This window comes from Desmodus rotundus, chromosome 6 (assembly GCF_022682495.2).
Source record: "Desmodus rotundus isolate HL8 chromosome 6, HLdesRot8A.1, whole genome shotgun sequence".
Classification (NCBI taxonomy): Eukaryota; Metazoa; Chordata; class Mammalia; order Chiroptera; family Phyllostomidae; genus Desmodus; species Desmodus rotundus.
Window position 1 is genome coordinate 79,940,237 of NC_071392.1, and position 21,479 is coordinate 79,961,715.

General features: G+C 43.7%; 1 protein-coding gene across 2 annotated transcripts in view; it reads left to right on the plus strand.

Moving 5' to 3' along the window:
- CALD1 (caldesmon 1) overlaps positions 1 to 21,479 on the plus strand; it is a 192,354-nt gene that overhangs the window by 49,937 nt on the left and 120,938 nt on the right. For both annotated transcript variants that reach the window (XM_024554989.4, XM_024554992.3), the window contains exon 2: positions 13,567 to 13,660. The gene's annotated coding sequence lies outside the window, so the exon portion shown is untranslated. The remainder of the gene's footprint in view (positions 1 to 13,566; positions 13,661 to 21,479) is intronic.

The window sequence follows — 21,479 nt, forward strand, 5'->3', positions numbered from 1 at the left end:
AGTATTTACCTTCCCTCTCTGGAGATAGCTGCATGGGGGCAGAGATCTTGTCTCTCTCCATCTCTGCTGTGTCCTTAGTAACCAGAAATAGAAGCCCAAACTGGGGTTGACGTCTTGTCTCATGAGATAGGAATAATAGAAAAGCAAATCTCAAATTTTTTTCTCCGTGTGACATACATGATGAATGGTGTCCACCGGAACAACCCACTCACCGGAGCTCACGTAGGTAGGCCTTTTTCTCCCACTCAGGAAAGATTCCTAGGATGGAGTTGCCTGAGAGTCAAGTTTATAGGAATGCTCTTGAGTCCTTCCTAATGTTTTAAAAAAGTAAACCCTGTGGAACCTCACATTTCTGCTGACGCATATCGCCGGTAAGGATGCAGCGATCGACACCGTGGGGAGCCACGGCGGTGGGCCGCCGTTCCTTGACCGGTCTATTCTGATGTCCAAGGGCTTTGAGGTTAGGACAGTTGCTCGAAGGGTGTATTACTTGTTAGACTCTCGACTCTGTGATCACTGCAAAGACAATCTAAATGCCAAAGGCCACAAAGAATCAAGGCTCAAGCTTGTTACTGTGAAAATGTTTAGCCCATGAGAGCAGCTGGGGATCAAGCAGTGGACTGATCTGATTTCCAAAAACAAATGTAGCAATTGATTTGTCTCAAAATAAAAAAGACCAGCTCGTGATAAATGAACTTGGTCGTTAAGTAACCACACAGAGACAGAATGGTGTTCTGCAAAGAGAACAGACTTGGGCACCCAGATCTACACTCCACCAGCTGAGAGGCCTTGGGTCAACCTTTTAACCTCTCTGGCCTCTCGAGGTCCCGTTTGTAAAATGTTGCCAATAATGTTCGTCTTACTGGCCTCCAGGGCTACCATGAAAATCACTTGAGAAAGGGGATGTGAAAGCTCTGTTTACTGTAAAAGTGCTGTGTATTTGTATTCTTAACCCATTCGTGATACCACGAGTCGCTTGGAAATCGGTCCGCAAATGGCTGGTCTCATTGACGATAGACGCATAACCGCCCTGTGACCAGGGGGCGGCGTCCCTGCAAGCATTCCAGACATTTCAGTGCCGGACCAGAAGCTATGGGAAAAAGTCAAAAGGAGACTGATCAGAGGAATTCCACTGGCCCTTCCCAGGGCCCTGTGCAAAAAAAAACGGTCCCCTGTGCATTGTTATTTTGCTGTGCTTGCTGATGTCCACAGTTTCCAAGACAATAACAGACCAATAAATGGGCGATGCTAAACAGACAGAGCGAGTGTGGTGATAGACCAGTTTTCTAGAGCAAAGCCCTCTGCATCTCCCCCAGGGGGTTGCAGCCTTCGCTGGCTACCCTCTTCCTCGGAAGCGTAAACAGAGAGCGCAGGGGCGGGCTTTCTTTCCAAGGTTGAGAATGACATCGGCCAGTGAATTTTTTCAGAGCTACACCCGCATGGTTTTTCCTTTTGTTGCCTGGGTAGGACCATGTGATTCTAGGTTCTGACCTGAGCCCTGAGTCCTACCAGCGCCCTACGTCAGAGCTTTGTGCTTCACCATGACGAAGCTCAAGGCTGCGGGTCAGGGCTCGGCTCACAGCTGTGGGGTGGAGGAGAGGTGGGCAGCGCTGGCTGCTTAGAAGGTGGAGAAGAGCAACAGGATCATCCCACTTTGGGTGTTATTTTGCTCTGTGCTTTCGCTCCTCTGAGCAACTGGCCATAAAAGACATATAATATACAGCTCTGTCCTTGGGTAGTTAAATTTCAGTCGGCAGTCAAAAGTAACACTAGAAAGAGTTTTAAGGCTAAAGAATACTGGAAACAAACAACTACATGTTATATACCAAGAATATCAACATCAATTCACCAAATCAATAAAGCGTGCTTAAGTTTTCCGCTGAGTTGACGGAACTGAAAAAAAAAAAGAATTCAATTGCTTTGATGAGCTGTAGTCTCAACCAGAAAGGACTGAACTAGGATGTTGCTTCTCTGTAAATATGAAGAATTCCTGAGTCCCTACTTCATTGATGAAATTGTTGATAAATGGAGAATATACCAGCATGAAAGGAATTCAATTTAGTTAAACTAACAATTTAAAACATATTTTATACGCCTAACGTTGTGCTGTGTAGCAGATCTCCCCAGTGTATTTATCCTGTACGGTGAGGATGTAGGAACTCAGGAACCTCCTGCGCGGCTTGTGGGAGTATACAATGGTGCAGCCACTTTGCCAAAATATCTCCTAGTCCCTCAAACAATTAGGCATAGAATTACCACATGGCCGTACAGTTCCACTCCCAGCTCTGTACCCAAGAGAAATGAAAACACATGTCTATGCAAAAACTTGTACACAAAGGTTTATAGCAGCATTGTGCACAATAGGCAATAGATGGAAACAACCCGAATGCCCATCGACAGATGAACAAAATGCGACATCTCCACGCAGTGTAACATTGTTTGCCCGTAGAAAGGATGAAGTACCGATACATGCGGCCACATGGAGGAATCTGGAATACACTGTACTAAGTGACATAATTTATTTACAGAAGACTACATAGTATATGATTCTATTCATACGAAATGTCTAGAACAGGGAGCTCTGTAGAGATAGAATATAGATTAGTGTTGCTTGAGATTGGGAGATGTAGGAGGGCGATGGCTGAACGGTTTTTTTTTCTGATTAAAATGTTCTGAAATTGATTGTTGGTGGTGGGCGCACAACTCTGAATACATAAAAACTATTGAATCGTGCACTTTCAATGGGTGAATTGTATGGCATGTGGACTCTATCTTAATAACACTGTTCCTTAAAAATAAAATAAGGCCTGATCAATAATATATACTCAAGAAAAAATAAAGGAGCCATACATAGAAGCACAGGCAGAAAAGGGCCAGGAGCACTGTCTCCATTGGAAAATGTAGTATTTATGAAAATTAAGTGTGCCCTTCTTATCGCTCACTGGCACCTATGCATCTAACACGGTGCTTTACAAATCACACAGCGAACATCAGTGCCGATAATAACAGCAGGCGTGGTGACGGTGGTAACAGAAATAACTGCTGCGATCTCACAACAGTCTTTGGACTTTCTAACATCGTCCTTGGGTCTTTGTTGACATAGGACAGTTAAGCCAAATTCCAGCTTCAGAGACACCACGATTCTGCAGGATCGACTACATGTTTCTCAGGAGCCAGAGTCTTCTCTGTCTGTAGCCCCAGGAAGCTTATCAACTTATCAAACACTGACATCAGCTGCTTTCCCGTGAGAAGTCCAGAAATTTCATAATGCCACCAATGACTTTCTCTTTCCTCTTTGCTTCAGACAAGTCGAGCACTTTTCATAAAACGTAAAAATAAACATCTGACTTTCACCCTGCGGTGGGTACATTTCTCCAGTCAGAGATTATCTTGCCTGTAAAAATCCATTTCCATTCTTCTACTAACAATTGAACGATCTTGGCTGGGGCAAATAGCATCGTGGATTATTCTCAGTTCAAAAAATGTCCAAGAAAAACATAGGAAAGGCGACAGCAAAGAGGCACTCGCTTTAAGACATAAAAGCCCTTTCTTTGGACCATTATGTGATCTTGTTCTGTTTCCCTAAGGAAACATTTTGCTTCTTCATAGTTGTACAAAATGGCTCTTCTGAGAATATATACCTAAGCAATATCCTCTGCATTCCATGGAATTTCCAGGGGAATTCAGCAAAATTTCCCTGGCTTCCTTTGCTCGTCCTGGCCACCTAAGGTATAGAAATAAGCTACAAGTTGATTCGTTCTGCTTTCCAGATTCAGAGTAACAGGAGAGGAGGCTTTTATAGCATCCTAGGTTCATTTCAGTAAGAGGCACTTTTATGTTATTCATTCATTCATGCACTCACCTAACAGACTATGCGGCGTATGTTACATGCCATGGAATATGCTAAAAAAACACTCGGGGTAGAGTTATCGATCAGACCATGTCCTTGCTATCAAGAAGCCCATTCTCATACAATGACAGTCCAGTGTGGCAATGCCACCTAAAGGCATTAACAAAATACTGTGGGGGCGCAGAGGAGGCAAAGCCCTTCGAGGCAGTAATTATTACCCTCACTTTAAAATAAGTAACTGGTGGCCCACAGAGAACTTCCCTAAGCTCATACCTCTTTCACGAACCCACAGCCTGTCTACTTTCACAGCTCCATGCCGCTTTCAAGCGAAGGAGCAATGTCCCACCCCGCGGAGTAGTTAAAGTTCAGTCAGGAAGCCAGCGAGTCTGTGTGTTGCAGGATTCCAAGAGAATTTGTACTTTTGTTGAGTAGCTGACTTTGTCTTGCATTATAAGAACAATTCCCATAGTCTTTCTCTTGGTTTATCCTGCTTGATAGATAAATTCCTAACATAGTGTCCTATTAATACACCTTGCTCCTCTTATCTACTAACTTATACAAGTATCTGTATAAATCCATGTGCATAATTCCATAGTGATGTGAAAAATGCGTCCCGTGAAAATCAAGAGATTTTCCAACAGACATAGAAATGTACCCTAAAATATAAGTATACTATAGCCAAACGTTACTCAGGACACACGGGCAGAAACTTAAATGGAAATACATAATTTAAACAAGTAAAGAGGAAACCTGTACAAGGACTTGATGCGCACGTGAGCCGGTGGAGACATATTGTGGGAGGTGGGTGGTGGGAAGTGAGGAGGAGAAAGTGTGGTTAGTGAACAAGGGGTTGAACGCCCTCTGAAGTTTCCCTACGTCTTAAGATGAGAAGTAGTCCTGTGTTTGAATTGCTTTAGTACGGGCCGCTTGCAAAAACATTCAATATTTCCCTTCTAAGATATAGTAAGCCAAAATATATATATGGAAAGTTCACTAAGTCATTGGTAAATAATCTAGTGTTGACTTTTAATTTAGAAATAACTGTCCAAATTGATCCCAGCCTTCCTGATACAGTTTTCCCACTGCAGAGTACACGGAGTTGTCTTAGGGTATTGTTTTCTCTCCTTGTTTCTCTCTTTTTTTTAATGATTTGGCTTTTCTTCTGATATAGGACCATAGATATTGAACTTGTATGATTGTATATATTTTGAGCTCATAAATTTCTTTGTCACCTTTCCAGACTGCAGATTTATCTTCTCTCTTCACACATCATAAAAACAGTGCTTTTTATCGATGGATAACGGAGAAAAGTGTACAAATCCTAATTCTACGGCGTGATGAATGTTCACAAAATGAACGCCGTGGAGTAGTCAGCACCCAGATCAAAGCCACAGAACATTATTAGCGCCCGGAAGCCCCGCCCCCTTTCACAGTCCTAGCTCCTCCCTCCTCCCACTGCCCTGGGACAACCATTATTCTGATTTCCAATACCAAGTATTAGTTTTGTCTGGTTTTTGAATTGCATCCTAACGGAATCCTATAGTGTGTGTGTGTGTGTGTGTGTGTGCACGCGCGTGTGAGAGAGACTTCTGTGCCTGAACGTTATGTTTCTGAGATCCGTTTCCTGAGCAATTCATTCTAATTGCTATACAGTCTTTCACTGTTTGCCTGCCATAATTTACGCATTTTACTATTGATAAACCCTGGGGGTGATTTCCAGTGTGTGACTGTTAGGAATAGTGCTGGCTATGAGCATTCTAGTTCATGTTATTTGATGAATATATGCTTGGATTTTTGTTGTGTATTTACCTAAAAGTAAGATTTCTGGGGCACAGGTTACACAAATATTCGGCTTTAGCAGGTAGTGCCAACAAATTTCTGAAGTGGCTGTACCAGTTGACGCTTGCACAGCAGTGCATGAGAGTTCTGGTCGCTCACCAGCACTGTGAATTGTCTTTAAATTTTTAGCTATTATCGTAGTATGTAGTTTAAATTTGAATTTTTCTAATGATCAATGAGAGTGAGCACTTTTCACATGCTTAGTGGCCACATTAATATCCTCTTTTGTGACACGCTTATTGAAGTTTACCCATTCCCTATTGGGTCATCTATCTCTTCATTATTGGTTTGTGGAAATTCTTTACATATTCTGGATACAAGTCCTTTGTCAGATACTGCTAATATTTTTTTTCTCAATCTGTGGCTTGTCTTTTCACATTGCCTTTTCACCTATTCTTAATTTTAATGCAGTACAATTTATCAATTTTATTCCTTTATGTTTAGTGGGTTTTATGTCCTGTTTACAAAATCTTTGCCTATCCCAAGATCATGGAGATATCTTTGACTTTATCCTAAAATCTCTAGTGTGTAAGTTGTCACATTTAGAGCTACAATCAAGTGGAGGGGGATATGGCGTTAAATAGAAGTTAAGGTTTGGTTTTCTTTTTTTCCATATGGATATTCAGTTGAAGTGCTGGATGATATTACTTTCCTCCAGTAAGTTCACACTGTCTTCTGGTAGTTTAACAGAGTCGGGAAGTTCACTTTCGTTCACTGAGGCTAAAGTGATTTGAAGCTCATCTGCCATTTTTTCCCCTTTAATTTCTTTTTTTAAATATATTTATTGATTATGCTATTACAGTTGTCCCATTTCCACCCCTTCACTCAACTCCATCCTGCCCACCCCCTCCCTCCCACATTCCCCCCTATAGTTCATGTCCATGGGTCATACTTATAAGTTCTTTGGCTTCTACATTTCCTACACTATTCTTACCCTCCCCCTGTCTATTTTCCACCTATCATTTATGCTTTTATTCTCTGTACCTTTCCCCCCTCTCTCCCCCTCCCAATCCCCTGTTGATAACCCTCCATGTGATCTCCATTTCTGTGGTTCTGTTTCTGTTCTTGTTGTTTGCTTAGTTTTCTTTTGTTTTGGTTTTAGGTGTGGCTGTTAGTAACTGTGAGTTTGCTGTCATTTTTACTGTTCATATTTTTTATCTTCTTTTTCTTAGGTAACTCCCTTTAACATTTCATATAATAAGGGCTTGGTGATGATGAACTCCTTTAACTTGACCTTATCTGAGAAGTACTTTATCTTTCCTTCCATTCTAAATGTTAGCTTTGCTGGATAGACCAATCTTGGATGTAGGTCCTTGCCTTTCATGACTTGGAATACTTCTTGCCAGTCCCTTCTTGCCTGTAAGGTCTCTTTGGAGAAATCAGCTGACAGTCTTATGGGAACTCCTTTGTAGGTAACTGTGTCCTTTTCTCTTGCTGCTTCTAAGATTCTCTCTTTCTGTTTAATCTTGGGTAATGTAATGATGATGTGCCTTGGTGTGTTCCTCCTTGGGTCCAGCTTCTTTGGGACTCTCTGAGCTTCCCGGACTTCCTGGAAGTCTATTTCCTTTGCCAGACTGGGGAAGTTCTCCTTCATTATTTGTTCAAATAAGTTTTCAATTTTTTGTTCTTCCTCTTCTCCTTCTGGCACCTCTATAATTCGGATGTTGGAACATTTCAAGATGTCCTGGAGGTTCCTAAGCCTCTCCTCATTTTTCTGAATTCTTGTTTCTTCATTCTTTTCTGGTTGGATGTTTCTTTCTTCCTTCTGGTCCACACCCCCCTTTAATTTCTTTATTTACACATATACATATTCAGGATCAGTCCATTATATTATTTTGTGTGTTTTACGTTTCAGGACAACATTGTGATGTACATCTGATTCTTTCTTTTCCTTTTCTTTTTTTTCCTTACTAAACCTCGTGTTTTAAGATTCTGTTCTGCTTTATGATGTGAGATTGAATTTAAAACACAATATTTGGTGAACCAGTTCAGTTTTATCTACATATACCACATGTTCATTTTACCATGTATTTATCATATAAGATTTCCCCCCAATTCTTTGCTGCAATGAGTATCCTTGAATGTGCCATTTTATGTATCTTTTGCAGGGTTATTTTTGTGATGTATTCCTAAAAATGGAACTGGACTATAGACTGTAATGCACATATTTAATGTTCCTGAGCACTTCTAAATCGCCCTACAAAACATACCAATTTTTTTGTATGAAGCCATGATCTTTAGCTTGGCCCCGTTTCCAGGGATGAACTCTCCAAGGGTCTCATCTGAGATTATATCCCAAAAACACGTTCTTTTTTTCCCCCTTGTTTCTATTTTTTAATCGAAGTATAATTTACAGAGAGTAAAGTGTGCTCTTTTTAGTGTACATTTCTGCAAGTTTTGACAAATGCATACAGTTGAGTAACTACCGCCACAGTTAGATAAAACAGCTCTACCACCTTCAAAATGGTTCTCCTTGAACTTCAGGTTTTTCCTAGTCAGCTGCCAGAGACGTTAAAAACTCTGCTGTGCGTTTCCTAAACTTTCTGCTTGGTTTCTTACTCTCTTCCATCCTCCTGTACTCTGTATCTTAAGGATTCAGCAAACGCCTTGAGGGAGAAATCACTGAATGTGAGGTCACTTTTCCAGGCCTTGTTTCTCTCCAGATGTCGGCCCTCAAATCTCGGTTACTGCAGCAGCTCTCTGATGCCTTCGGAGTTGGGTTTTTTGGAATTTTATCCAGATTTTCTAGTTGTCCTCAGTGAGAGCGTTAGACTGCCACAGGCTGTTACGTTATGGGAAACACCTAAGTCAGTGTCTCTACATTAAACAGACTGACTAAGACCCTCTTCCAGAGCTTTGCCTTTGGTAGGGATCTCAAAGGGTCAAAGACATGTCGTTGCTGGCAGCCATGACTGCTCCAAGCGTGCGATCACGGAAAGGGCTTGGGGGTCAAACGACTGGATTCCAGTTCCGACTCTGCTGCTTATTAATCATGTGACAGGGAATCTGAATCTGTTTCCTTTCCTTCAAATGGGGACAATAAAAACAACTGGCTTTCCAGTTTTCTTTTGAAGATTAAATGAGATTATAGATCAAGTGCCTGGCACATGGTAGGCATTCAATAACTTATAGATATTATTACATAATATATTGCCATTTCTCTAGGAGCTACAGAATACACTCCTCTCTTGGAAGTAATTGGGTGGGAGTAGGTGGTCCCCCCATGCTAGATGCTGGAAAGGGGGAACCTGATTGAATTTGTTTTATTCACAATGGTAACGAGACATACACAGTACTTTTTTTTTCCTTAAAAATTCATAAAATTCTACACAAACCATCTGAGTTGGAGGGATCTTAAAAATCTATTCCAAATGCTTCATGTTGCAGATAAAAGAATTGAGGGGCCAGGAGTGGTTAAATGACTTGGTCAAGGTCAATTCACTCGTTAGTATATATTTAAGTGACCCAAATTCCCTAAGATCACATACTTCTTCCCTTCTAAAATCCTTCTTGCTCTCATATTCCACTATAAATGTAAAACAGAGACAATTCTCAAGAGACAATTATTAATGTTTTATTGTTACTGGCTCATTCTAAAACCCATAGATCTATTTTTAAATATTATATTTTAATTTCTATCCACACAAATTATGGACTTCCTGCCAACTAGGACTGAAATAGCTACTTACCATTCCTTTCCCATTCCAAGGATGTGTCTTGTAGCTTTTCTTTCTTCTGTTATTAAGAAATATTCTGCCTTATCCTCCCATGCATAAGACAGAAAGGAACTCAAGTAAACCAGAAGAAAGCAGCTCCCTTCAAGTTTCCCAAGTGAAAGGGGCCCAGGGGCACCTCTACCACGTGGGGCACTGGACGCATGCGTGGCCGCGAACATCCCTGGCACGCTCCTCTGTGGGTAGGGACACATCACCAGCACCACTACCACCCTCATATTTTCCACCAAAGGCAGCATTTTGAGGATCTTTTTTTTTTTTTTTGGTGGGCCCCTCTGTTTAGCAGTGTGCATTCTGCTAAAGGACAAACCAGCCTGAATCCCATATGGACCAGGTGACTGGGAAGAGCTTCTCGATCACAGAGCAGCTCATAAAGGCCTCACAGAACACCCTTTCCCTGGATCTGCCCATGGGTGACTCCTTCCGAGAAACGGATTGTCAGCCTAAATGCCTCCTGTTCGCGAGAGCATCCCTCACCACCTAGGCCCCTGTGGCCCTCTACCACAACACGCTGTTGTATCCACTCACTATAGGAAACTCGCGCGCCCTCTGTGCCCCACCAGAATGCAAGTCCTGTGAAGGCGGGGCCCTTGCTCATCACGCTGTGTCCCATCCTGGCTCAGAGCACTCACTCTGTGAATGAGTGAGTGTGGGCATGTACCCTTCCGATAGTACTGTCAGGCTGCGTCGGCCACTGGGGGTTGGAATACTGGCTTCACTGCTTCCTGACTGGGTGATGAAGCAAAAGACTTGAATACCGTGAACTTCTCAGCGCTTATCCTGAGATAAAAACGCGTATCTCCCTGGGCTGTTGCAGTCATCAAATGAGATAGATGTGGGCCATGTGCTTAGGACAGGACCTGGCACGAAAAAACCCTTCATGCGCAGTAGTTGTTGTTATTCCCACACTTAAAGTGCAGCATATTATTGTGCAGGAGTCACGGGGAGGTTATCTAAATATTAAAGTTGAAATCAGGGCGTCTTAATTTCAGTCGCATAAAGTCAAATTTTTAATTAATTGAAACCAGGTACTTCTTGTTGGCTGGACGAAGTTATTCATTTTTATAAAGGATCCCTAATTCAACCTTTGTAATAACCCCCCGTTATAATTAATTATTATTTGGGACCTTCTCCTTCACCCAACTCCTTGGTGTCCGTTTGGAAAATGGCATCTTTCTGTGAACACATGTGGTAAGATTTTTAAAGTAGAATTTTAAACACTTTTTACCAATGGTTTTCCACTGGTGTCACCAGCAAGGTGCTACTTTCTGGTTTTTGTGCTACTGAGTGGCTTTGACTAGAGGCATCCTGAAGCTTTTAGGAAAATCACTGCTCTTGGAGCACCAAGAATTTGATTGGGAGGAGAGAGAATCCTTCTTTCCTTTTATTACACCTTGATTCTCCCCTAGTGAATGACTGCTTTCATACAAAACCCAAATTTCCCCACGTGCTGCTGGCTCAATCAAAAGTGCAATAAATAAGTAGTGCCTGGCTCTTTGCCACTGGCTGGGAAGGAGGCTGTGGAAGGAAGACCCACCCGTCTGCCTGACGCAGCCCAGCTCTCTCCTTCGAGTCCCCTAGGTCTTCCCCTTCCTTAACATGTCTGGTCCAGACGCAGCCTGGTCTGCAGAGAATTTCAGCAACTACCTCTGAGCCAGGTCAGCCAGAATCTGTGCATTGGACAGTGAGTTAAAAGCTGTGGCTTAAGGGATTGGTGAGTAAAGGTGCGCCCAGGCTTCTATTTGAAGTTCCAAGGTAACTGAGAGTAGAGAAAGGTCTTAAAACAAGGTATGAGACTTTTATCACCTTTCTGGCCCTTTGATACTAAATCTGAAAATAGAAAAGTATATCTGAAGAGAAACTCCACTTTTAGTCACTGCGCCATTCACTTTATGCTTTCTCTTAAAAGCCTTTCTAGCTTTGTCTCTCTAATAAGACAAATAGCAAGAACATATACATAGAATCTAGATACCCCCCAAAATTTCCACTGATAGTATTTTCTTTGTATTCATCCCCAAATTTGAAAGTAAAACTACTGCAGGAATAGGAAGCAGGGAAAGGGAAATTAGGCAAATAAACACTGACCCTGCCAGTGGTCTGGAGGAAGATACTGTGAATTTTTTTCTTTACGAATTTAAATGTCTCTCCATCTGTACCTTTACAATCCAGGCAAGTAGCTCCTTGCTTCCTTCTAGTCTCCTGTGCCTTCACTGAAGCCTGAGGGTGAAGGATGGGAGGCCTGATGGGGTGGGTACTACAATCCACATCAGCATTTGACTGCGGGGAATTTTTTTTACGGTGAAAATTCCTGGGCACCTCTGCGATGTATCCCATATGTTTTTAAAAAATAAATATCGCCAAAAGATTCTGACATGCAGCCAGTCTGAGAATCCCCTTTTAGGGTATGACAGTATATTGTAAGTGCCATGAGGCCAAGTACGAGGCTCGTTGCTCATAGTTGTATGCCCATCCTCTTCCTGGCACATAGAGGGCACTCGATCCACGTTTGTTTATAAACTTACCCATAGGAACACACTTTGTAATCTGCCCTCATCTAAAGTCCATCCTCTAGTACCCTGCAAATCATTTAGCAAGTGGCTCTTAATCAGGAGGTGGTGGGGGCGTGGAGAAGGGACCCGAGATAGCTTTGGGAAATCAATAAATGCTAACGAAAGCTAAAACACACAAAATTTGGCCCACAGTTTCGGGGAATTCACAAACTTCCCTGAAACTCGTTCATGATTTCTGTTTATTCATTCACTCATCGTTCATTTCCAAGTGCCCTACTGGGCACTGGCAGGGGCTCAGAGATTATGGATGAGGTTAGTCAGGCTTTCGGCTAGGAGAGGGCTCACAGGTTTCCTGTCCTCTTCTCCTCAGATCTTTAGAAAAGACCTCCAAAATTTGGCCCACAGGAGAAGAAAAGGAGTTTCAGTGAGATTTGGAGCTCTTACCACTTTCTGGCTTTGTAACCTAGAAGTGTAATTGTGCGTTTTATCACTCAAACTAGATTTTTGGCTCCTTTAAGGCAGGGCCCAGATCCCGTGTATGCTGAACGAGGCACTTCAGATGTATCCACAATACAATAAATGACGTGTGCATTTGTGCCGAGTAGGAAGAGGTGGCACATACTCAGGGAAGGGAGCTAAAGGTAGCCTGAGGTGGCCGACTGTTCAGAATAAGGAAATGGGTGGCAGCTGGTTTTGCTGACTAATTTAGGAGCCCCGATTCCTCGTTTGCAAACCAGCCTTCCTCAGATGCATGCAAACCATAGGTGGCACACTAGGCAGGTTTCTGTTTTGGTTGATTTGTTTATTTGTTTGTTTGTTTGTTTTTTACCTATAAAACCTGAAATGAGAATCTAGGCCTCCAGGCCCAATTTCTAGCAGTGCTATTTCAAACCAGCCCCTTGCCCTTGACAGAGGGTGGGGGTGGGGGAAAGCGAGGTATGTTCTTAAGGTCCTGTTGGGACCCATGTTGTTCTACTAAATGAAAGGCAGGCATGAAAAGGCCGGAGTTGCGGTTCCCAGACTCATACTCGTTAGCATCCCTTGTTGTACCGCATTGGGGTGGGTTTAGGATGTGACGGTGATGTACGGTCACAGTTATTGTTATTTTGGTCTAATGTTTAATGTCTATTGCTGTGTTTCAAGTGCAAGAGAGTTAACTCTAGATGACCTACTAGCGCATTTCTATAATCATTTGTCACCCTCCAGCACCTCCTCTTCTACCAACTAGTCGAGTTCCTAACCATCAACAGCAGAAGACCTTGGACAAAGCAAAGAGTCTTCGAGAGTCTGAAGCTTCGAAGGCCTGAGGGCTGAGCTTAGAGATGGGATGTTCTTCTCTGTGTTATAAGGCCTTAGTCTCTGCCTGTTGGCATGTTCGTGCTCCCTGTTTTGTATTAACTACACCACCTTCTCTACCCCATTATTTAGAATAATTTAGGGGTTGATTCTGTAATAATTGTATTTATTTCCTCTGAAATCCACAATATATATGTATATCTATGCCTCATTTCCCCTTTAAGGGCCTAGCTGAGAATAGGACCTGAGAGGAAAAACACAATGTTTTATAACAGATAGTCTACATTAACAAAAATTCATTCCACTTAATTATGCTTCCATTTCCCTTTTATACCAGGTATCACTAAAACATTGCAAGATCATCCAGTCGAGTTCCGCAGGGATTGGCGATCAACCAGAAGGCGTAGACGTGGATATCTGATCGCTAGCCTGTGAGTACAGTTTATGTGACTTGGGGGCGGGGGCCTCTTTTCTTAGCAATTCTATAGCCTCTCAGCCTGATTTCCTAAATTCTTGCCCCGAAAGATGAATTGTGAGAAGCCAAGTTTTCTGCGATGCCTCTCCTCGTTCACTTACCAGGCAATCTATCAAGTTTAGAAAGAATTGTTTTGTAATATGATTTTTTGCTTTATTTTTTAATTTTTCCTGCACATATAACATCTTAAGCAACACAGTCCCCTTTCAATACAGAAGTCCTCCCCTCCTGCAAAGAATGCTGGTGACGTGAGGGAACATAGAGAAGATGAGTCACTGTTCTGGGGGGAGTAAGCCCACTTGGCACAAACACCGGTGACGTCAAAACACTGGTGACGTCAGGAGTGTTAAGTGCCCTCACTTTCAACCAACTCTCCTCAGCTCGGGCAGAACTTCTACCAGCAGAAGGTCTACCTGGGAAGCAGGACGAGGGGATTTTTAAAAGGTAGGGGATGGAGAAACTAAAGGAAACTTCACTTGTGCACAATTTTGCCAAAGTTGGCATCCGTAGGAAGAACAGTTTTTCAGGAACTGAGCATAGTTCTCAGGCAATTATTGCTTCAGGATGCTCTCAGTTACACCCTCTAATAGTTTGCTATGGCTACCACAGCAAAATACCACAGGCTGGGTGGCTGAAACAACAAAGATTTATTTTCTCAGCGTTCTGGCGGCTAAAAGCCCAAACCAAGATGTCAGCAGGTTTGGTTTCTTCGACCCTGGAACTCTCCTGGACTTGCCGATGACAGCCTTCCCCTGTGTCGTCATACCGCCATCCCGCTGCATGAGCGCGTCTGGCGCCTCCATGTGTGTGGGTGGGTGGGTGCATGTCCACATTTCCTCTTCATACAAGGAAACCAGGCATATCAGGTCAGGGCCCACCTTAATGACTTCGTTTTAGTTTAATCGCTTCTTCTAAGACCTGATCTCCACATTTCGAGGTGCTGGGGATCACAGTTTGATCATAGCGATCTAGGGGAACACGGTTCAGGCCACAACACCCCATCATCACTTCTTCTCCAACGTGCTGATGTTTAGCTTATTGCACGTGGGCTTCTTGCTAATTCTCCTCTTCTGAACTCCCTTGACATCTATGCCACTCTCAGAGCGTCTGTTCCGTGCTACCTTCATTAGGGTCCTTTGCGTGCCCAGCTCTCATTTCTCTATGGCACTTCATAATTTTTGAAATTGAAGAATGCGCTGAATGAATAAATAAATGAAAAGATTAGATGAAGCCTCTGGACCTGCAGTTTATATGCTTTAAAACTATCTTTAAATGATTGTTCATGGTGCTTTCTCTTTATTTGCCACCTCTCTGTCCCTGACAACAGGTAGAAATAGGTCAAGATCAAGGCTGGAGAAGGGCTGAAAGAAAAGTGATTAACCGATGGCGGAGAGTTATCTCTCTCCTCAGAGAGGTAGGAAACAGACAGTAAATAGTATGCGTTTGCCCCAGATAAGGTCACTCTCCCTTAAAAACACTGTTTGGGAACCCAGAGGGAAGGATAATGAGTTTTCATTGAGACGGAGTTTGAGGGCCTGTGAGGCATCCAAGGGCATGGGCCTAGCACATAAGGGACATGCAAGTCTGAAGCTCAGGTGAGAACCAGAGACAGTGATGTTCACAGTCCTAATGTCTAGACAGGAATTAAAACCATGATAGTGGGTGAGGCTTCCCAGAGAGATTGGGTGGAAGGCGGGGAGCGGGGCTTTAAAAATGCCACCCAAACTTGTATGTAGCAAGTTTCCCTATTAAAGAACAGGAGAGAGACCCTCCCAAGAGAAAGAAGTCTCCATGCTACTTCTAATGAGGGTTTGTAAGAACGTGTATATTAGCGAATGTGTATGTCTAGCTCTTTCTCTCTCCTCTTATTTTTAGAGAGGGAGGAAAGGAGGGAGAGAGAAACATCGATCACTTGCCTCCCTTATGCACCCTGACTGGGGATCAAGCCCACAACCTAGGTATGCACCCTGACCGGGGATTGAACCTATGACCTTTATGGTGTATGGGACAATGCTCCAACCAACTGAGCCACCTGGCCAGGGCTTCTTTGGTCTTATTTTATTCCTTCTTCTTACCTGTCTTTTCTGGGATATGCTCCAAACCACTCTGGCAGGGCTTGCCCTACCCAGCTTTGCTCCCCTCTAGCTAACTCCACTCTTAAGCAGTGTTTGATTCCCCAGCTGTCTGTTCAGGGGTCCCACACACCAACACCTTTCTTTGGGACCATTTTCTTCATCAGCCAATCAGAACTGATCAGACTGGATAGGAGGAGAAGCCCAGGATTGGACCTTTACTGTACAAAAAAGACAGAAGGCAGGTGCCTTTCAGGGTCAGGTGCCATGGAATATTGTCTTGTCTGGACAGTAAAAGGACCAGTTGGGGCGAATGTACCTCTTTTGCTCCCCGAACTCACTCCTTAGTCCGGTGTTCCCTGCTCACCTCCCCACACTACCTGTGCTTTAGCGGAAGCCTTGGAAACAGTTTAGAGTTCCCCAGCAAGGCCGCAGTGGGGGCTGGTGGAGTGTTGATGGGCCGCGGGTCGGTCATCACACCATAACAAGCTTCTCCTCTCTGGGCTCCACCAGCAAATATCATTTCTAGTGGGGTTATGTTTACCCCAGCGCTGAATTTCCCTAATTTTTCCTGCTTACTCTGATGCAAGGAAAAGGCATTTGCTTCTCTTTTATCTTCCAAAGTGTTACTTCTTTTCCTTTAAGTTCCCTCCTTGCTTATTTTTTCTCTCCCTTAGTTCTCTTTCTTTAGCAGAAAATCTTGATCCATCTTTGGATTGCCTGATTATTAGCAAAAGAGGCTATCAAAGGTCTGAAGCTTCCTCCTTTTTGTCTGCATACCCCCAACCCATTTTTCAAAAAGTGAACTTAAAGATACCAGCTTTCTTCAAGTAACTTCTTGTATACTTTCCTCTTGGTGTTGTTCGAGTAGCCAGGAAAAAGATGCCACTTGTCTCGTAGCTACCCAAAATGTCAATGACACCGGCGTCAGTGATTTTTATGCACATTGCTATTTACCTACAAGGAGAACGGAGAAATTCTAAGGTCAAGAGAAAACAGTTCTGCGGTCTATGAATGGGCTAGGTGAGCCGTTCCAAATGAATGGTGGCCAGTGGCCAGCGGAGGTGCCTCCCTACTGTGTTTCATTAATTTCAGGCAGCTGAAGGACTTGGAGAGAAAGATAATTTTCCCATGAACATGTAAAAGAAGTGCTTCCAGTTGTGTGCAGGCTTTGTCCTCGTTTTAGAATAGCTTAAATGGGAGACTTTATAACCACCGTGGGCCAATATTTTTGGAGTCACTTGAAGCTCCAGATGGAGTGGAAAGAGAAGGTTGGGTTTTTTTTTTCCTCCTTTTTCCTTGAGTTTTGTCAAACAAGCCTCCCTGGACACCCCTGACAAAGTGTTGGGTCTCCTGTTTAATTCGAGTGCGCCCAGACTTGTTGCAGCAAGATCTAAGGGGGTCTCTCCCACACTCAGAGTCTTTCCCAGAGATTTCTGGTTGTGGATGCGGAATGAGGCTCACCTGTGAGAAAGCCTTCAGACCACTCCCTCCCGAAGAGTCTCACCCCAGGGAGACTTCTTTCAGGGCCCTCTCATGGGGCATAAGGAGGAAAACGTACAGTGAGCTCAAGTTTGGTTGGGGATTGTGAGGATTTGAGGAACACGGATACCCATGATTTCCCAACATGCTGGAAACCTTCATAATAAAGAGGGTGAGAGAACATTCCAGCATCACCATGTACAGATTTTTGGCCAAATAATGGCGTTTTCCAGGCCAGGGAATTACACCTGGCCCTCAGAAGCACGTCCATGAAAGCACACAGCCCTGCCTAGCCCGGCATTGATGGAAATCAGCTGTGCCAGGGCGGACACGCTGTGGCGGAGGGCACAGACAACAGGGAGAAAACCAGACAATGGTACCAGGAGCTCTTGTCTAGAACTTCCCAGCCTTTCGTTTCCATAAGCATGAGTTAGTATGCAGTAAAGAGAAACAAGATGATTGTGTTATACAGCTTTCAACCTAAACTATCTAGTCTTTTTTTTTATTGTTACTCTGTTACAGTTGTCCCAGTGTTTCCCCCTTTGCCCGCCTCCGCCCAGCCCCACCCCCTGCTCCCACAGTCCATCCCCACGCCGTTGTCCATGTCCTCAAATTCTTACTTGAGGTTCCAACTCTGATAAAATTTGTCCAGTTCAAGGACACTGACTCAGCTGCTTCCCAACTCTGCTTTGGGATGCTCAGCAAAACACAGTTGTGAACATCTTGCGCTATTCCACGCGACAGACCTCCAGTGGGATTAAGTAGAACAAGCCCTCAACCCGCGGAGGCAAAAAATCTGAGACATTTTCCCTCCCGCTATTCTCTGTAACTCATGTCCAACTTAATGTCAAATTAAATCTAGATATTTTTAAATTGACTTTTACTAGAGGAGACGGCAGAACTGCATTCCTTGAAATAGATATTTTAGGCCAAACTTAATTCTTAGATTTTTTCCCTCCTCCTCCTCTTTTTTGCTAATTCAAAACAAAATGTCTATCATTCACTCTAACACCAGCCTTTAAGAGCTGGAGACAAATGGAGTCTGAATATTCACGCCCATGTGGTACAAATGAGCTGTGATTTCAGGATGCTGGCTGTTGCCCTGACAGGGGAAAAGAGCGGTTGACTAGTTTAATATTTTTGGCTGAAAACACTTTGTTCACGATGGATGGAAAAGGCCAACATTAATATCGAGCCCTGTTATTTAATGACCAAAAATGATATACCGTGGAATGGAGCATCCGGGGTCTGGGAAAAATTGGGTTGATCACATCCAGAGATGCGGAGGGGGAGTGAATACAAACATATGGGGGGCCGGAAGGAAGGGGCGCTTCTAAAAAGCATTTTCTCCCAGGTCTTCAAAGAATTCCACCCTTAAGTATATTATGCCCAGGGTTGTGAATGTGATTCCATCGCAGACGAGCAGAATTTATAAACATAAAGACATGTGTTACAATGAGAGACTCTAGGGACGCATCTAACTGCCTCCCCCAGATCGCTTGCTCATGGTTTAGAAATAAAAGATGCAGTTGGGGTTGTTGGGGAAGCTTGTGACCACTATTAGCACCATCTGTCTTTTTTCTTGTTCTTCAAACATATATTCAGTCACTCATTAACTTATTCATTTTCCAGCTGTATATTGAATTGGACCTCCTCCATCCCAGGTGCTATATTAAGTCTGGGCTGCATTAGCGATTCTAGCGTTCCTTCCTTCTCTCCTATAAAATGGACTTTTGTTTTATTCCATGCAATGGAAAATTTGGTGAATCCAATAATGTGGTCATTGACGTAAATTGTGATTTCTGATACTTTTATTTGTTTTTCATTGGCCTCATCTTGGCAAGGAGTCATAATATTTTACATTTCTCTGCCCTCTCATCCACCTATCATACTTAACTACGTGGTTTACGGGCAAAACAGGGCGATGCACTGGCCACATCTGTAATTCTACTTTTCGGAAGATCACTTGGAAGGATGAGGCATAATTGACCCCCGACATTGTTTCCTAAATTCTGGTTTTCATGAAGCTTGTTTTTTAAAGGGGGGTGGAGTATAACAGCAGTTTTGAAGTCATTGAAAAGTAAAAGCAAAGGAATGGTGCTGTGGTAGTTTTTGTGGAATGCTCGTAAGAATCGAAGATGAGAGACGCAAAGCGGATTTGCTCTGAAACCGATGGAGTGTAAGCCGTAGGGCCTTTCCCTTGGACAGATCCTTGCCCCGGCCCCATGTGCCTCACTAGTAACACACGTTTCATATTGTGTTCTCTCTCTCAAAGAAGGCCTCCCACAGAACCTGGGTCTGCCCTGAGACCGACACAAACAGATAAACCTAGATGATTCAGCGGGTATCTGTAGGTAAACAAGCAAAACAAAGAAATTGTCAAAACTGAGAAATGTTATACATTGATCTTTCAATTTAGAATGAAGTCAGCTTATTTTCTAAAGTGAAACCCACTTAAGTGAATAATAAATCAATTTGCCAAAGCACAAGTGGACATAAACAGGGTTTTTTTTCATTTATAAACATCCAATAGGAACTTCCGCTAACGTGGAGCAGGCCCAATCCTCTGGACAGCACAGGGCTCCTAGGAAGGGCTTTTGCAGAGGAGCAGGGATGCTTCCAGACAGTCACACGGTCCTTTCATCACTGAGGATCTTGCCATGGTCTGCCTGTATTATGCATTTACAGGTCGTGCGAGACGGCGCTCAGTAGCGTGATTAAAAGTACAGACAGGGAGGCCCGGCTGTGGGGCTGTAAATCCCTGCTCTACCATTTACTAGGTCTGTGACCCTGAGCAAACGACTCACCTTCTCTGGGCCTCAGTCTTTTTATCTGTAAAATGGGGACTCTGGGATTGTTTTAAAGATTTAAAATGACATGCATAAACTTGTTAGAACTGGGCTGGGTAAATAGTGAGTGGTATGTTACCACTGGCTAAGTAAGTAAATTTCTCCATCTGGACCCATGTGGAGCCCACCATGTGTTCATTGGTGGGCTCGGCCTTGCACGTGTGTGTAGGGCTTGGCCCCGCCCATGGTCAGCCATCAGCGAAGGACTCCAGGGATCAGGGGTCACAAACCTGCAGCCTGAGGCCCCCATTGACCTGCAGATGTGCTTCCTTTGCTCAGCATGGACTTTTTTTTTTTAATTTGGATTTGAATGCTCTTAGGGATCCATGCATTCTCCATTTCCCCGCAGGCCACCACTCCCCAAATATGGACCACTTTGGTCCTTGAAAGCATTTGAGTTTGTCCTTCCTGGTGTGGAGGAGCAAACACATAACATGTGAAGACTCCGACAGTTATGGCTCCTGTGTCAGGGGTAGGGAGGTGGGGCCGATGAGGACAAGCGCCGTGAGCCGCTCTCACTCCCTGAGGCCCTGCCTGCAGGGTCCCAGTGAACCCACCCATCCCGATTTCTATACCAACAGTCACAGATGTGAGATTAAAAATAAGTGGAGTAAGCACCTGTTGGAAATGGAGATGTGCCCTGCCCGAAGCCGGAAGATCATTTTCGTTATGGACTGAGTTGACTGAGGCTGTATCGGTCATGCTGGGCTCATGAGCAACTCAAAAGCCCAGTGACGGAAACAGAAAATGGTTGTCACTCATGCCTTCTCCCTAACCCTGGATAGGCAAGGGTCTCTGGTTCATGTCATTGTCATTCTTACTTGGGACCCCAGCTGACTGCTGCTTGCTGGAGCTATTGCCGGTTACTATGGAAGAGAGAAAGGAAATCTCTGAAGGGTCTCATATCAACAGTTAAATGGTCTGCCCCAGCAGTGACGTGACACTTGTGTTCACAGCTCACTGGCCAGGACCAGTCACTTGGCCCCAGCAGACTGCAGGGAGGCCAGCAAGTCATAGCTGTGACATTATTTGGAACTTGGGTTCTCAGGCCAGAAGCTTTTCAGTAAGTTCAACTCAGCAAATATTCCCATGCGTCTATAAGGGCATGGGGGGAAAAAAAAGGCCAACCAACCAAACAAACATACAAAATGCCCTGTGAGGGGTTAGCAAAAGAGATCTAGGCCCTGACATTGAATAGCTTCACCCTTGCTCAGGAGAAGCAGAAGTTCTGAAACATTTGAATACCAAAGCCATAGAGCAGAGATCACCAAAAAGACCAACAATGTTGTCACCGGTGACAGCAATGTTGCAGAAGTTGAGAGAGAGGATGGTTCTGGAATAATGATAGGACTGAGTCAGATCTAGAAAAGTG